Source organism: Pantherophis guttatus, chromosome 8 (assembly GCF_059756535.1).
Source record: "Pantherophis guttatus breed Tessera chromosome 8, ASM5975653v1, whole genome shotgun sequence".
NCBI lineage: Eukaryota > Metazoa > Chordata > Lepidosauria > Squamata > Colubridae > Pantherophis > Pantherophis guttatus.
The window spans coordinates 78,091,925-78,102,500 of record NC_142070.1 but is presented as its reverse complement, the minus strand read 5'-3'; positions in this window follow the sequence as shown (position 1 = coordinate 78,102,500).

Genomic DNA, 10,576 nt, shown 5'->3' with positions numbered 1-10,576 from the left:
AAAACCGGCCTGAAAACAGCCTGAAAACCGGCCTGAAAACCGGCCTGAAAACAGCCTGAAAACCGGCCTGAAAACAGACTGAAAACCGGCCTGAAAACAGCCTGAAAACCGGCCTGAAAACAGCCTGAAAACCGGCCTGAAAACAGCCTGAAAACCGGCCTGAAAACAGCCTGAAAACCGGCCTGAAAACAGCCTGAAAACCGGCCTGAAAACAGCCTGAAAACCGGCCTGAAAACAGACTGAAAACTGGCCTGAAAACAGACTGAAAAAGGCCCCAAAACAGGCCCAAAACAGCCTGTTTCTTGGCCGTTTTTCGTGCCATTTTCAGGCTGTTTTCCGGCACTCCAGCACCCGCAAAGACCAGCTGGCAATGGCGCACATGCCCACAGAGAGGACTCTGCATGCCACCTCTGGCACACATGCCAGGTTCGCCATCAAGGTCCTAGAGAAAACCTTTGTGGTGGCTATAATCAATCAACTGATATACCATAATCAATCAAACAAACAAACCCCAATAAGGGGAATGAAATGATGATTCTTTATTACGATTTGGAAGAGTCCAAGAAAGTTATGGACAATGCAAATACTCCTCAAAATACAACACTTCATTTAGTGTCCGTTTGAAATTACAACGACGCTGAAAAATGGGACATATGACCGTTTTTCACACTTATGACCATTGCAGCATCCCCATGGTCATAAGTGTGAAATATGGTCCTAAGTCCCTTATGGATGCTTGACCACTGACTCACATTTATGATGGTGGCAGTGTCCCGGGCTCACATGATCCTCGTTTGTGACCTTCTGATGAGCAAAATCAATGGAGAAGCCAGATTCACTTAACAAACTGGGTTACTAATGGAAGAACTGCTGTGATTCACTTAACAAATGTGGCGAGAAAAGTCTTAAAAATGGGGGGAAACTCACTCAACAAATGTCTCACTTAGCAAATGTTGGGCTTAATTATGGTCCTACGTTGAGGACTATCTGTAATTCACTTACCTGTTTGAGACGCATATATTTCAAGTTCGGATTTCCAAAAGAATTGAAAAAAATCACGTCTGAAACCCCGTAAATCTTCAGCCAATCACACCGTCTAACAACCTGTTTCACATTTTTACCATCTAATATTTTTGCGTCAATCTTTTCCCCACCTCATTTTCCCATTTCAAGAGATGTTCTGGCAAAATCGAAACCAAAACAAAGCCGTCCTTGCCAATATTTGTACTTGGGTGCACATTTCTTATTCACAAACATCCTCCCCCCCTTTTTTTTAATTTAGAAGAACATGAGTAGGTTGTCCATTTCCTTCCTTTCTGCATGATTTCCTCACAGCGTGCATTTTGATACACCCTTCTCTTTAAGGCAAAAACACCCGGGGGGTGCCGAAATACATCACAACATTCTAAAATGGGCATATTTTCAATGCACAAGGAAAGTCCAATGAAACATTAGAAATTGAATATATTTTGGGGGGACGGGGGGAAAGCAGGATAAATACATTTGTCCTCTTTCCTTATTCTTCAGCCCAGTCAAGATGGAGCAGGAGTATATAATTTTTTTTAAAAAAAATTAATTTTATTAAAAATACCCTTTCATTAAGCTCTTGAGACTCTGGAAAGAGTGTAGAAAAGAGCAACAAACACCTCCATTATACACTACATAACCATGAACAGAATAAATAAATACAAATGCATGTGCACATACCCAACTATCAGAGGTGGGTTTCAGCAGGTTCGGGAGAACCGGTAGCGGAAATTTTGAGTAGTTCGGAGAACCGGTAGTAAAAATTCTGATTGGCCCCGCCCCCATCTATTCTCTGCCTCCCAAGTCCCAGCTGATCGGGAGGAAATGGGGATTTTGCAATAACCTTCCCCTGCCATGCCCACCAAGCCACGCCCACAAGCCATGCCATGCCCATTAAGCCACACCCACCACTGCCACCTATATAATATTCATCATTGGCATCCTTCAGTCTCAAGAGACTATGGTATCGTGCTCTGGAAAGAGGTCCTAAAACAGCATCTGGTGTGGCCGATTCGAGAGTGGTCATCCCTTCCACACTGAGGGCAGATACATTCGGTCCCCTGCCCAGCCCCCAGATTTCGCTGGTTCCGGGACTGCCTCTTTGCCTCGGCCTGCCGAACAAGTGTTTCCTTGAATCGGAGAAGGCCATGCTGCGTCTTTAGCCTCCAAGCTGAACGATTGGAGGTCAAGGTTTCCCAGTTGTTAATGTCCATTCCCAGGGCCTTTAGGTCCCTCTTGCAGATATCCTGATATCGCAGCTGTGGTCTCCCTCTGAGACGCTGTCCCTGCACTAATTCTCCATACAGGAGATCTTTCAGAATCCGACCATCAGCCATTCCCACCACATGCCCCAGCCCAGTGTAGACGTTGCTGTTTCAATAGTGTATACACGCTAGAAATTCCAGCACGTTCCAAGACTGCGCTATTTGGAACTTTGTCCTGCCAGGTGATGCCAAGAATTCGTCGTACCTATATAATATGACACAGAGAAACAACAAAGTCCAGAAATTGGTGAGAGAAATGAATCTTGAGAGTTTACCAGAGGGATGGCATAGGGAACAAAGCTGTTACAGAATCTGGTAGTCCTGCTAGAAATACTTTGAAACCTCCTCCCAGAGAGGAGCAACAGAAATGGACCCCATGGTGAGTGTGTAGGGTCTCTGGCTAGGAGTATATGGTCTCTTTTGAGGAGCAGATCAGGAGTGGGATTCAGCCAGTTTGGACCGGTTCGGGAGAACTGGATGCTAATATTACATCTGGTTCACCGAACTGGTAGTTGCAAGGACTGGCTGGCCCCTCCCCCCCTCCCCTACCAGGGCCATGAGGCCCATTTTGAGTGTGAGGTAAGTGCAGGGCCTGTGCGGAGGCTCTGGGAGGGCAAAAAGCAGGCCTCCCGGAAATTCTGGAAGTCCGTAGGACCTCCAGAGCCCAGGGGAGGCCATTTTCGCCATCCTGGAGGCTTGAGGAAAGCCTCTGGAGCCTGGGGAGGGTGAAAAATTGGCCTACCGGAAGTACCGGAAGTCCAGAAACCGGCCCGTTTCCAGCCTCTGGTGGGCCTCTGGAGCCTGGGGGAGCCATTTTTGCCCTCCCTGTTATGGAAGAAGGAATTAAAGAAACATCCCTTCAGGGCAGACAGAATCAGTTTATTTATTTATTGCAATAAAGGATCAGACTGGTATCATTACCAAATAGATCTGAACAAAGCATGAAACAAAGATCTCAGTCTTTATACATGGTCAGACAAAGGATTCTGTGAAGTCAGCACTTCTTATCACTACAGACATTAGTTACACAAAATGACATACCTTAATTACTGAATTTGTTACTATCTTTGCAAAACAGTTATAATTCTTTTTAGAAATTATTGAAGCATAGATTCAAATTATCTTCTTGTTGAAATAATAATACAGTCATCTCCGTCTCTCTGACCTCCAAAGTGTAAATCACCAGACTGTCTTTATCTGTGACAACTGAGGGGCCTTGTTTTACAAATCCTACTTGAAAGGAATGTGTTTGCCTACGTGCTGGATACATTTGCAAGCATATTTCCCTTCTACAATATTATGAACAAAGAGGGCCCTTCAATGATCATCTAGCTGGATCCGCTTTTCCTACTTTATCCCAGAGGCTTGAGGAAAGCCTCTGGAGTTTGGGGAGGGCAGAACTGCCCCCCCCCCCACCATGGTGCAGGAGGCTGAGTAGGCCACGCCCCCATATGCCACGCCCCCCAACAACCGGGCAGAAAACCAGTTGCTAAAATTTTTCAATCCCACCCTAGAGAAGGACATTTGGTTGTCATTTGTACTGTAACCCTATACGATTGTTTAATTTTTTTACAGCTTTACTGGGTCCTGCCACATTGAATAAAGTTTAGAGGGTGAAACGGTGTCTCCCGTGTTGAATGGCAAGAAAGAAAGGTTAACTTCCTAGATAGAGCCACAGGGATCTATGGATCAGGTTAGTGATTCCAGGAAGAGCCCAAATCCAATCTTCGCGTGGTGATACCTTCCTTTTTTCCTTCAAACCTTTTGCATCTGAGATGGTCTCTGTAATAAGTGGAGTATGGTAGCGACTTGTTGATGGAACTCCAGGCTATTTTTAAGGTGTTTTGATAACAGTTTTATTTCTGTACGTTTGATTTTATCACGAAAAAAAAAAAACACAAGTGTAATGCTCGACTGAGGAGCAAGCTAGAAAACACGTGGTCCTCCAAATATTGCAGACTTCTACAATATTGCAGTAACTCCAACCAGTAAATGATGAAGGTGCTGGGAATATTGGCCAGACACATTTGTGCTTTAATCATATACGATATGCTTTTTTTTCTTTTTTTTTTTTACAGTTTTACTGGATCTTGCACTGTTGGATTGCGTTGGCTTTTTTGGCTGCCGCTGCACACTATAGAATAGAATAGAATAGAATAGAATAGAATAGAATAGAATAGAATAGAATAGAATAGAATAGAGTAGAATAGAATAGAGTAGAGTAGGGTAGGGTAGGGTAGGGTAGGGTAGGGTAGGGTAGAGTAGAATAGAATAGAATAGAATAGAATAGAATAGAATAGAATAGAATAGAATAGAATAGAATAGAATAGAATAGAATAGAATAGAATTCTTTATTGGGCAAGTGTGATTGGGCACACAAAGAATTTGTCTTGGTGCATACGCTCTCAGTGTACACAAAAAGAAAAGATACATTCGTCAAGAATCTTAACACTTAATAGTCATAGGGAACAAATAAGCAATCAAATCATATTAGGAAACAGTCACTATAAATCTTAAGGATACCAGAAACAAGGTTACAGCCATACAGTCTTAAGTGGAAGGAGATGGATGATGGGAACGATGAGAAGATTAATAGTAGTGCAGACTTAGTAAATAGTTTGACAGTGTTGAGGGAATTATTTGTTGAGCAGAGTGATGGCGTACGGGAAAAAAATGTTCTTGTGTCTAGTTGTTCTGGTGCGCAGTGCTCTATAGTGTCGTTTTGACGGTAGGAATTGAAACAGTTGATGTCCAGGATGCGAGGGGTCTGTAGATACTTTCAAAGTCCTCTTTTTGACTTGTGCAGTATACAGGTCCTCAATGGAAGGCAGGTTGGTAGCCATTGTTTTTTCTGCAGTTCTATTTATCCTCCAAAGTCTGTGTCTGTCTTGTTGGGTTGCAGAACCAAACCAGACAGTTATAGAGGTGCAGATGACAGACTCATATTGGCTCATATTTAACTGGTTGTCCACTAAGATTCCAAGATCCGTCTCACAGTTCCTGCTATTAAGCCTGTTTTCACCCAGACTATATATGTACTTTTGGTTTTTCTTGCCTAAGTGTAAGACTTCACTTTTCTATACATTGAATTTCATTTTGTTACATAGGACCCAGTCTGTTCAAGTCTTGTCAAGATCCATTTGGATAAAATTCATAGAGCGAAGCTAAGATACCCCACCCCACCCCATCCTGGTGCTATGCAATTTCCCAAGAACTGAATAGTAATGCCATCATTTGTGTAAAATTCTGTGGCTCTGAATAATGAACAGCAAAGCTTTTACTTATGATAAGTGAGCTCTTAGAGGAAAGACGGGATATAAATCTAACCAATAAGTAGACCAATAAATCACGAGGCCTAAGGAAGCGTAAGCCTCACAGGTTTAAGAAAAAGATTACAGATTCTGTAACTGAGGGACATCAGACAGAGAAGGGAACCCATACTAAGAAAGCACTGAAAGCCGGTTGCTTAAAATGATGGACTTTCTAAAAACATCTCCACATTACAGTAGACCAATGATGGCTAACTTTTTCTGAACCGAGTGCCCAAATCATGCACTCATGCATGTGTGAATGCGTGCATGGGTGCCTGAAACCCCAAAATGCAATGTGTGTGCCAGGGGTGGGTTCTAATTTTTTTTACTACCGGTTCTGTGGGCGTGGCTTATTTTGTGGGTGTGGCTTGGAGGTCCTGTGACTAGGTGGGCGTGGCTAGCTGGTCAGAGTCATTTCTGGAAAGTCCTCACACTTACGACCAGTCCTCGCACTTACAACCCGACTCATTTGTTTGCTTTTAACACTGATCAGCGGTAGGGCGGCCCTTTGAAGCCCCGCGGCAAGAGTTTAAACAGTTTTTTTCCCTCTAGTCATCAGCTGGGACTCAGGAGGCAGCAATAGATTGGGGGTGGGACCAAATAAAAGGTAAGAATAACGTGGGGGGGAGGGCAGGGGGGGGAGAACCAGTTCGGTGACGTCATATCGTCACCGCTACCGGCTCAGCCAAACTGGACCGAACCAGGAGGAACCCACCACTGGTGTGTGCACCTCCCCGCATGCCCCATGTACCCCATGCATGTGTGTGTGCCCCCTGGCACATGCCCCACTACCCATGAATGCGTGCATGCCTCCCGCACACAACGCACCCAGAGATGGGCTGCTGGGGGTTCGCAGGGGTTCGGGAGAACCTCTAGCTCGGTTTCTGTGCAGTTCAGAGAACCCCCAAATCCCACTCTTGGATGGCCCTGCCCACCCCACCCCACCTTGCCCTTCCCAGGAGTCCCCACGTGGCCCATTTTAGATGCTGGTAAGTGCGGGGCATGCGTGGAGGCTCAGGGAGGATGAAAAATGGGCCTACTGGAAGTTCGGGAAGGCCTCTGGAGCCTGGGGAGGCCCTTTGTGCCCTCCTGGAGGCTCAAGGAAAGCATCCGGAGCCCAGGGAGGACAAACACCCCCCCCACACACACACTGTGGTGCAGGAGGCCAACTAGGCCACGCCCACCCAGCAACCGGGCAGAGAACCCATTGCTAAAATTTTTGAAGCCCACCCCTGAACATGCCCCCCACACATGAGACCCAATGACCAGATGGCCGGCAGGAGACGTGCGTGCGTGCACGGCAGAGCTGAAGTGGGGCGATGGCTCGCATGCCCACAAAGAGGGTGCCAGTTGCCACCTGTGGCACGCGTGCCATAAGTTCGCCAACAGGCAGTAAATTTACGTCTGTCAATGAAATTACAGTGTACAATGTGTACAAATGTTTTTATTTTCGCTGTTCACCGCCCTGAGTCCAAAAGGAGAAGGGCGGTATACAAATTTAATAAATAAAATAAAATAATAAAATACAGTGTGGTTCCCTGTTTTAACGAATTAATTTCTACATTGCCCACCTCATTTAATTGACTCTGGGTGGTTTATAACAAAGTCTTTGTGACCTGCCATTATTCAAGGAGAGAACACAAAGTTGTGTTATCCAACACAAAGTTGGAATCCCTGGCATTTTCTCATTTCCCCTGTACTTGGGCATCCCACAATGATCTCATAGAAAATCCATGGCTTTGCAGACATGAGTTCATTTTGCCTTGATTTGTAGAACTGGACATCTTTGGAAGAAACAGCTCTTCATTCTATAATTGTGACTGAAATTCTACATTTGGGAGGATGAAAGGACAATATATATATATCTAGGCATGTCTGAGATTTTTGTGTCTCACATTGAATGGAAAGAGACTGCAGATTTGCCAAACATGTTGTTTCCTTCAGTAACATCTGCAGGCTGTACAAAAGAATGACTCAGATTCCTAGGAATATGTTAATTGTGCTGCTATCAGTTTCTTATCTCGAAGACTTTTGACAGAAACAGTTGCAGGATTTGGATCCGGCTGGTCTAGAGAAAAGGAGGACTAGGAGTGATATGATTGCACTGTTCCAGTATTTGAGGGGCAGCCACAAAGAAGGGGGGGCGTCAAACCACGATGTAAAAAAAGATGTTGAGACCAGATGTGGGCATCACATACTGTAACAACCGGTTCGCTCAGTACCAGAAATGTGAGTGCACATGCGCCATCCAAGCATTCAGGCAGCGTCACAAAACACATTAATTCGCTCATGTGCACCATCCACACATGTGTGCAACATCAAACAACACAGCAATTTGCTCATGCGCACATGTGTGTGGCATCACAAAACATAGCGATATAGGATGGGATTGTGCCCGAACCGGCTGAATCCCACTTCTGGTTGAGACTCTAGAAAGAGTGCAGAGTGGAGCAACAAAGATGATTAGGGGACTGGAGGCTAAAATATATGAAGAACGGTGGCAGGAATTGGGTATGTCTGTCTAGTCTAATGAAAAGAAGAACTAGGGGAGACATGATAGCAGTGTTCTAGTATCTCAGGGGCTGCCCCAAAGAAGAGGGAGTCAAGCTATTCTCCAAAGCAGCTGAGAGCAGGACAAGAAGCAATGGATGGAAACTAATCAAGGAGAGAAGCAACCTAGAACTAAGGAGAAATTTCTTGGCAGTGAGACCAGTTAACCAGTGGGACAACTTGCCTCCAGAAGTTGTGGATGCTTCCAACACTGGAAGTTTTCAAGAAGATGTTGGATAACCATTTGTCTGAAATGGTAGAGGGCCGTGATGGCGAATCTATGGCACGCGTGCCACACAGTGGTGGGTTTCAAAGTTTTTTACTACCGTTTCTGTGGGTGTGGCTTGGTGAGTGTGGCTTGGTGGGCATGGCAGGGGAAAGGATACTGTAAAATCTCAATTTCCTCCTGATCAGCTGGGACTTGGGAGGCAGAGAATAAATGGGGGCGGGGCCAGCCAGAATTTTTACTACCGGTTCTCTGAACTACTCAAAATTTCCGCTACCGGTTCTCCAGAACTGGTCAGAACCTGCTGAAACCCACCTCGGGTGCCACAGATGGCACATAGAGCCCTTCTGCAGGCACGCCAGCCATTTCCCCAGCCCAGCTCCACTGTGCATGTGCATACACATGTGCCTCCCACTAACCAGCTGGTCTTCGGGTCTCTGCCGTGCATGCGTGGGGGGTGAGGCCGTCCCTAATCTCCACAGATTCCCCCCCAGTGTGCCCTACCTTTTTACTCCATTTCTGCCACCCGCACCTACCTGGAAGCCAAAACGTGGGCATGGGGGTGCAGCGCGAGCCCCCCTCCCCCGTTTGTGTCCCGTTTGGGGCCTGGAAAGCCTCTTGCATCAACCTGGAAGCCATAACTGGGTGTGGGGGGCATGCGCAGGGGGTGGGGCAGGGCGCATGCGCAGGGGAGTGATCGCATTGCATTTTGGGGATTGGGGTAAATGCGTGCGCTTTGGGTACTTGGCACCAAAAAAGGTTAACCATCACTGGTATAGGGTTTCCTGCCTAAGCAGGAAAGATCCCTTCCAACTGTGTTGTTAAGGAATATGCGCAGAGTAACCCTTGTGTAGCAAGGTTGTGCACATGAGAAAATGGCTGAGGGTGATTGTGAATAAGCACTGTCAATACACAGACACACTTAGTTGTGCTATTCTTTTACTTTTAGGAAAAAAACAAAGCAAAGTCCAATAAACAATCCAGGTCATACACAGATAAAGATAGTTAAATTGTCAATCCAGGGATATTCCAAGAACAAAGTCTTCTTACCAGTTGTTGTAGTCATATGCAATAAAACAGTTCTTTTTGGAATTGCAAACAGGAACAAGTACAGCAGTAAAACTATCAGGAAAACAGTAGAAAAACAACAAGTAGCAATGATCAATCAATGATCATGCAGAGAGAACAAGCAGAGAGAAGCAGAGGTAGCAATATTTATGTAATAAGAAAAATAAGCTATGATTCAAGCTTCCTCTTAAGTATATTGGCTACAGAGCTAGCCAATCAGAATACAGTATGATGCAATACAGCATTACAGTCTTAAAGCTATACATTACAATTTGACTGCAAACATGCATTGATGGTTTATATATATTGTCAACCCAACCAGTTAAGCAATAGCCATTCCCTAACATGTGTTATTCTATTTTGTTCTAAAGAAGAGGAGATAAAACCTATTCTCCAAAACACCAGAAGGCAAGATAAGAAGCAATGGATGGAAACTGATGAAAGAGAGAAGCAACCTGGAATTAAGGAGAAATTTCCTACCAGTGAGGACAATTAACCAGTGGAACAGCCTGCCACCAGAAGTTGTTAATGCTCCAACACTGGAGACTTTTAAGAACAGACTGGACAGCCAGTTGTCTGAAATGGTATTGTCAGACTTCGATGCTATCTCAAAATAAATGAATTTCCAAACTGCCAATCTTTAAGAAAATCTTTTCTTTATTCGAGCACAGCAACCGGATCATGACTTGATGCGGACAAGATTGACCTTTTGCCCCCAATCCCTCCCTTTCCGATCCCCAATTCTCTGCTTCTCATTGGCTATCTTCCAAGTCACTCTCCAGACTTCTTGTCTCGTCATTTCACAGGAATGTCTCCCCCCTCCTCATTTCCACAACGACCGGGCTTCAAACGGATTTAGCAGGCAAAAGTTCAGAGTTTATCTCTCCTCTCTATGCCAGCGCTGAGGCACTGACAGGTATAGTGTCTCTTGCTTCAGCATGGGGTCAGACTAGAAGACCTCTAAGGTCCCTTCCAGCTGTATTCTATTCTGAAACGTTGGCGGGGAGTTTGAACTAGCCAGAATGGCAGTAGATTTTGGGGTTTAAGCACATTGTCCTTTGCAGCTTGAATTTTCAAACCTTCTGCATTAAAATGTCAGGGCAATTATGCAGTAAATCGTCTATGAAGTT